We start from the raw sequence: 7,080 nt of genomic DNA, 5'->3' as shown, positions 1-7,080 counted from the left end.
AATACGGTCACGTGGCCACCTGCTGCATGAGTACTAGTTTTGCTCGACTGATGAGTGATGACGTGGCTAATTATCATCCCCATAAAAAATTTAAATTTGGCCAACTCAAGCCAAATCCAACCCAAAATCATCGGGCTGAGTCAAGATTAGGGTGGAGGTTCTATAGCTCGGGTTGGGTTGAATTAGGGTTGATATCAACCTATCATCACTCCCAATCTACGGGTGATATAGTTGAGATGGCTTCCGTCAGGGCAAGCCCATGCCCACACGTTCCAACCACCTATTACAATCTTGCATTGGGAATATCTCCCGATGAAATAAAATATGAAGATGTTCTCTATACAATGCTGTAATAGCTATTCGAATGGGTTTTACCCTGACCGAAGCCAAATTCGTGATTAATCAGGTCAGGCTGTCCCCTGGTTGGGTTTAAAGAGTTAAACCACTTTTGCTAAGACACAGTGTTGTAGCTGAAACAAGAAAATCAAAGTCTTTGATGTACTCTCTGAATCTGCTACCCACAAAGTATCACTGCCGTGTATTGGGAACATCTCCCTGTAAATGACAAGAGAGATGTTCCTAATGCACAACTGTAATGTATCATGGGTATAGAAGTGGGTAGCAGATTCGGACACTTTGATGTATCCATATGGCTTTGAATTGGGATCTTTTGTCAACAAAACACCTTCCAACCCTCTATCAATTTGATTCAACACCACACATCTCATTGTGAAACTGGGACTCACCATAAAAGTGGAATCCACCATATATAAAATGTGTGGTGTGAAATCATATTGGTCAATAGAATGAAGTTTATTGGCAGGTGACCTGGACTCATATTGCTTCACCTTGAACGAAATGAAATGACATCTTAGTAGGGTCATAGCAATAAACCTAAGGCAGACTTTTAAAATCACTGCCCCCCATAGTCTACTAGTAGCCCCCTCTGCATCCTGTCTGTGAATTTGGCATCAATATATGGTTAGGATTCATCCCTCCTGTATGACGAGGCTAAGAATTTTGACATGCGCTGAACAATCATTCTCCCTAAATCTAAAGATACGACTTTTGGTTTCAGCCTAATTTTATCCGTATGCTACAACCACTGTCATAGCAAAAGTGATCTGGCTTGAATACAAGACCTGACTAGTGATGAATCAAGAATTAATACACTAGATCCCATCACGGGTTTAACTTTTAGGATAAGGGGCTTGCCTTGTGTCTGGACTTATGCTTAGCCATTAAATGAAGGGAGAAAGACAGTTAAGCCCAGGGTCAGAATTCATAGCCATAGAGTACGGTTGGGGTAAGTGTCAGTTCAGAATTGATGTTAATTGACAGGCAAGTATAGGTGCATGGACTATGGTTTTTAGACATTTTGAATGTTTATAAATTTACAATGTAAATCAGAAATCTGCATTAGACTTGTTTGGTACTTTTTGTTAAATGAAACCTTTGGCTTAAGACCAAAATCATCTTGACTATGATACCAGAAACATATCATATCCGAAAAATTTATCATTTAATCAATCTAATGTTATTTATCAAAATTTAGGGATGGATTTTGATTGGTCGAAGTCTTTTGGTACCATGACTTTTCGGTATCATAAATTTTCAGAATTTGAAAATAGATTGTTTCTTAAAACAAAAACATAGAATTATGTCCTCGGTCGTGTATGCAATTTTTTTGTTTTCAAATGTTTATATATTAAAAGTTAATTTTATTTTTGTTTTAGAGAAGATAATTTTGATGGTTCAAAAATATGATTTGCTTTTGAAAACAAAACCATCTTTTTTTACTTCTTTTTTCGGTAACATCTTATTTTCACTTCTCAAAATAAAAATAATGTTTGAGAAGATGAAACAAGTGAAAACAAAAACATTTTGCATTGTCAAACATCCCTCAGAAGGGTAGATGCTATATTAAGGTATTGTGGTAGTACATATGGCTGGAAAAAGTGTACTCTATGGCTATGTTGGTTCGATGGAAAAAGAAGATGAATAAAAATCTGTAGGATATAAGGGGGTGTTTTACGATGTGGTTGGTTTTATTTTAGATAACAAAAACAACTGCTATATCAGCAAAAACAATTGCCGGTAAAGAACAGTGGTTGGTGAAGAAGGATTTCTAGAAAATGGGAAATATTCTTAGGTGAATGGAATATTTTGAACGATGGTGCCATGCAAGTGTTTAGTGGTGTTAAGGTTCAAACTCTATTCTTTTGCTCTGAAAAAAGACTCGTAAAATCGCAAGAGTGATGTTAATCGAATGAAAGCATTTTTAGAATTTTAATATATTTTCAATGATGCTTGAAGGGGGTTTCTGTTAATTTATTTTTTTCAAAAGTTCAGGGAGGCATTTGTTAAAATTAAAATACAGGAAAGGTTTTTATGATTGTCAGAAACCTTAGGGGAGGTTTTTGTATTGTACCCAAAATTTAAATTTGGCCAATTCAAGCCCAATACAACCCAAAATTATCGGGCTGAGTCAAGATTAGGGTGGAGGATCAATGGCTCGGGTTGGGTTGAATTAGGGTTGATATCAACCTATTATCACTCCCAGTCCACGGGTGATAGTTGAGATCGATTTCCGTTAGGGCAAGCCCGTGCCCACACCGTTCCAACCACCTTTTACAATTTTGCATTGGAAATATCTCCCCATGAAATAAACTACATAAGTACGAAGATGTTCTCAATACAAGGCTGTAAAGGCTTCTCGAATGGTCTTTACCTTTACCAAAGCCAAATTTGTAATAGCCTGATCAGGCTGTCCCCTGGCTGTCCCCTGGTTGGGTTTAAAGAGTTAAACCACTTTTGCTAAGACACTGTGTTGTAGCGTTGCGCTGAAACAAGAAAATCAAAGTCTTTGACATACTCTCTGAATCTCCTACCCACAAAGCACCATTGCCGTGTATTGAGAACATCTCCCTGTAAATGATAAAAGAGATGTTCCTAATGCACAGCTGTAATGTATGATGGGTACAGAAGAAGGTAACAAGATTCAAACACTTTGATGTATCGATATGGCATTGAATTGGGATCTTTTGTCAATAAAATACTTTCCAACCCTCCATCAATTTGATCCAACACGGCACATCTCATCATGAAACTGAGACCCACCATAAAAGTAGAATTCACCATATATAAAATGTGTGGTGTGAAATCATATTGGTGGGTCATTGGAATGAATTTTGTTGGCATATAGATTCACTTTGAATGAAATGAAATGACGTCTTAGTGGGGTCATAGCAATAAATCTAACACAGAATTTTAAAATTACTGTCCCCTATAGTCTACTAGTAGCCCTCTCCGCATCCTGTCTGTAAATTTGGCATCAATTTACGGCTAGGATTCATCCCATCTGAAGGATAAAACTAAAAATTCTGACATGGGCTGAACATTCATTCTCCCTAATATCCCCAATGTAAAATTGCAAAGAAACTGTTCAAACAGTATGAACTCGGCATTGCACTGACTGAAGCAATCTCAAGAAGGAAATAGTTACGGTTACAACTAACAACCATGAGAAATTAATGCTTTTGGTTGATAATTAAAGAATTCTACAAAGACAGCATTAAAGGAGTGCACAAGCTGGTGCTTTTGGTGTGGGCCTACGCCAGTTTAAGGGGTTTTTGGTTTCTAAAACCAATTAGTTTGGTTTTACTTATCGAAAGATTAATTATAGTAACAGATAAATTAAGCCAAATAGGCTGGTGGATGATGGATTTGCGTTAATTTGCACTATCATGCATATGTATTAGTGCAAGTAAAATTACACTACAAAACAAATCATAAAACAATTCGCTTGTACAATAAGATAGAGACCTTGTGCTCTGTGTCAAGAGGATGATTTTGAAGGATGGAATCTACCTCAATGGTTGAAATTTTGATGGAACAAGAGTTGTTGGGATGATAGACAATCTTTAAGTTTGTTTAGTATTTGTGCAGTTATAATGTGGCATTGCTGGAAGGGTAGATGTAAAGCTGTTTTTGAGAGGATTGATGCCAAGCCGAGTCAAACTATCCTAACAACCCTTTGTCAAATTTTTGAAGAGACCAAGTTCAAGCTTGAACAAACTGAGCATCCATCCTCTGTCTGATCTTTTGAAGAGGCCACGTCAGCACTTAATTCTTCCGGGATTAGCATCATTTTCTGAGATCATAGAGGAGAGCTTCTTTTTGCTCGATCTATTAACTGCTGACGTGGAACATCTGAAGAAGTTGAATGTGGCATTTGATTGCACATTTTAGAGGTCTGAATCTGAAAATACTATTTCTCAGACCTTACCCTTTGGTTGTACCTCTTAAACTGGGTCTGAAACTGATTTTCAGATCTGAAAATCATAGACCTAGGGCTGATTCTTAACGTGTTCAGATGCGTCTCAGAGCCAGCTCAGTGTCCAAAATATTCTTACAATTTTTCGTAAATGACCCAAGTTACCCTTGATAACCCCAAAACTCAAAAAACCCAAATATTTTCATGTTTCACTAGCAGAAAGGCCTGTGCTAAGCATGGGCAAAGAAGATAAAGAGAAAACTAAACAAAAAACATGGGCACTACCTTCTTCATGTAGGTGAAAGTTCGATGCTCAGCACAAGACAACAAAGACTATTAAAATAATATTATCTTATTTATTATCTATCAAATTTACATTTCAAACATAAACATATGATAAAAATTATAAAAAAAATCAAATGTATATATATATATATATTTGGGTTTGAATTAGTTTTGAACAGACAAGAACCAAAATAAGCCCTACCATTAATAAAGACAAAATCATAGAACTAGAACTGTTATAATTGGTTCGGTCAGTTTGGATCCATTAGATAGACTTAGACCTGTTGATGGGTCGAGCCGGGCTTTGTACATGTATCAACAAAATACACTCAAGCCCAAGTATTGAGCCCGAGCCCGACCCTCATATAAAGCCCGAAGCCTAGGCCCGAGCCCAGTCAAAAAGTTTTTTCTTTCTTATTCAATAAAAAGTGTTTTATTTATATTAAAAACCTTCAAAACTCAAAAATAATAAATATCTCATTATTACTTAAAAAAAATTGAAGAACAACAAAGAAAAAATATTATATATATTAAATAAAATATATTTTTATTATTTAACATATAGTATCAAGTCGATGTTCGATGTTCCAGGTCCCCTTGGTCCATCAAATCAAGCCACTCCTTGTAGTAGTCCATGAATGCAGAATATAAAATATTATGTTTGTCTTGGCTTGATGTGAACCTGGTCCATATCACAATTGGTGAGAAAAATCTCAATGACTCACTTGTAATCTTCCCTCCCCATGGTAAAATATTGGTAATACTGGAGACCAAGAGGCATTAAGTTTTTTAGTACTTCTGTTTGTAATCACTGTGACTCATAACACCGTACAGAGGATTAAGGTCCAAGACAACTGTATTCATGTTAGCTGCGGTGAAAAGGTTGGCACAAAATATAGGTAGATCAAACTCAGGTTCAGGTAAAACAGCAAGATCCAAAACCTGCATTGTTTCACTCTCTTCAATGCTGACTGCTTAGGAGTCTGATATTGGGAGCTTGAAAAGGTAGCATCTGTAGCTCTGTTTTTCCATCAATGGCCCTCATGGAATTGAATTTCTCCTGTAAAGGCGAAGGTTAATCACAAACCACAAGACCAGAATAGGTAGATCAAAACATAGCACTAGAGTTCCAAGAGAGATAGATACTCATAAACAGTGACCCCCAACAGTAGCACAAGGGCCCCAAGTTCTCTTTTTGGAGGTGGAACTGAACTCTATCATGCTTATCCTTTACTCTTCTTAGCTTCTCTCTGCATTTTTTATTCTTTTCTTTATTCTCTTTAATGTAATAATATATGCCCTTTTAAAATGACTTCTTCTTTGATGATTCCTCTCTCTCTCTCTCATTGATTGAGCAAGTGACTTTGTTGGTGGACCCCATTTCTGTTTTTTCTCATGTTTTGTTGTTTCTTATGTACAGCAGCTTGATCTCATGCTGTAGTTAAGAGAATGATTCCCATGGACAAGTCTGGTTTAGGATCTGTTATAGTGGTGTTCTGTTGCCACTCTATCAAAATTCGGTAGGACTTTGACATTAAAGTATTATTCCCATGTATACTTGATTAAATTATGAATTACCTTGTTTGGTTTGATAGAACAGAAACCCGAAGGAAACTGTAAACCAATTTCACAAAACTTCCAAAGTATTTTTCCATCAAGCTTTCTTTTTCTCTCTACGGACCTCCTTTGCCAGGTTTTTTTTCTTGATCAATGTACTGCCCTCCTTTGCCAGGTTATAACCAGTTCATTGAATCATCCAATCCCACCCTGCCTCCAGAGGTTGTGGAGACGGCCTCCTCTAACTTTGTAGTACCTTTGGAGCTTCCAAGCCATTACCTGCATATGGAAGCAAAAGCAAAAGGGTTTCAAAAGGTTAATCTGGTTTCTAACATTAACACAAATACAACTTTGATATAACTAATTACTTGCAGAACCTAGCTCTAGCTGCAATAGGCTTCCAGACTACTGTATCTCTAGTTTATAAGGTGGTCAATATAATAATCATTCTTACGTACTTCACTCACTCAGAAAAGAGGTTCATGCTCATCTTAGGAAATCTTTGTTTCTGGAGCAAATGAACCGATGAAACCGATTGTACTAACAGCATAACTGCACTGTGACAATTAGAAATTACCTTATTACCAATAATCTCTACAAGAACATTGGTTGTCCCTAAACCGATGAAACCAATTGTTGTCTCTAACAATAATTTCTCTCCCAACTATGCCTGAAATGAATTTGATTGCACTGTGACAATTGTGGCTTCTTCCCACCTATATTAAAATCTTAAGGTAATTACTTCACAGGGAAAATTTCAAGCATGCTTGGGAAAGATTTACTAACCAGAAATCAAACATTCAAGATGAAATCAGCCACATTATTAATTATTAATTATTTTTCGTAATTATTATGTATTTAATTATTTTTTATTTGTGTTAGTTAAATATTATTATAACTATTATTTTTTATTAAATTTTAATAATTTTATTATTTTTTAATAGTGAGTAATTGTTTTTTAT

General features: G+C 36.1%; 1 pseudogene; it reads right to left on the bottom strand.

Annotated features, from left to right (window-relative positions):
• Positions 1 to 5,128: 5,128 nt before the first annotated feature.
• LOC148867516 (phytochromobilin:ferredoxin oxidoreductase, chloroplastic pseudogene) lies at positions 5,129 to 5,958 on the bottom strand (annotated as a pseudogene).
• Positions 5,959 to 7,080: the final 1,122 nt, after the last annotated feature.

This window comes from Nelumbo lutea, chromosome 3 (genome assembly GCF_056320005.1).
Source record: "Nelumbo lutea isolate HS-2025 chromosome 3, American lotus-T2T, whole genome shotgun sequence".
Taxonomy (NCBI): Eukaryota; Viridiplantae; Streptophyta; class Magnoliopsida; order Proteales; family Nelumbonaceae; genus Nelumbo; species Nelumbo lutea.
Note: the sequence above shows the minus strand (reverse complement) of the source record. Positions and strands in the feature narration are given on the sequence as shown.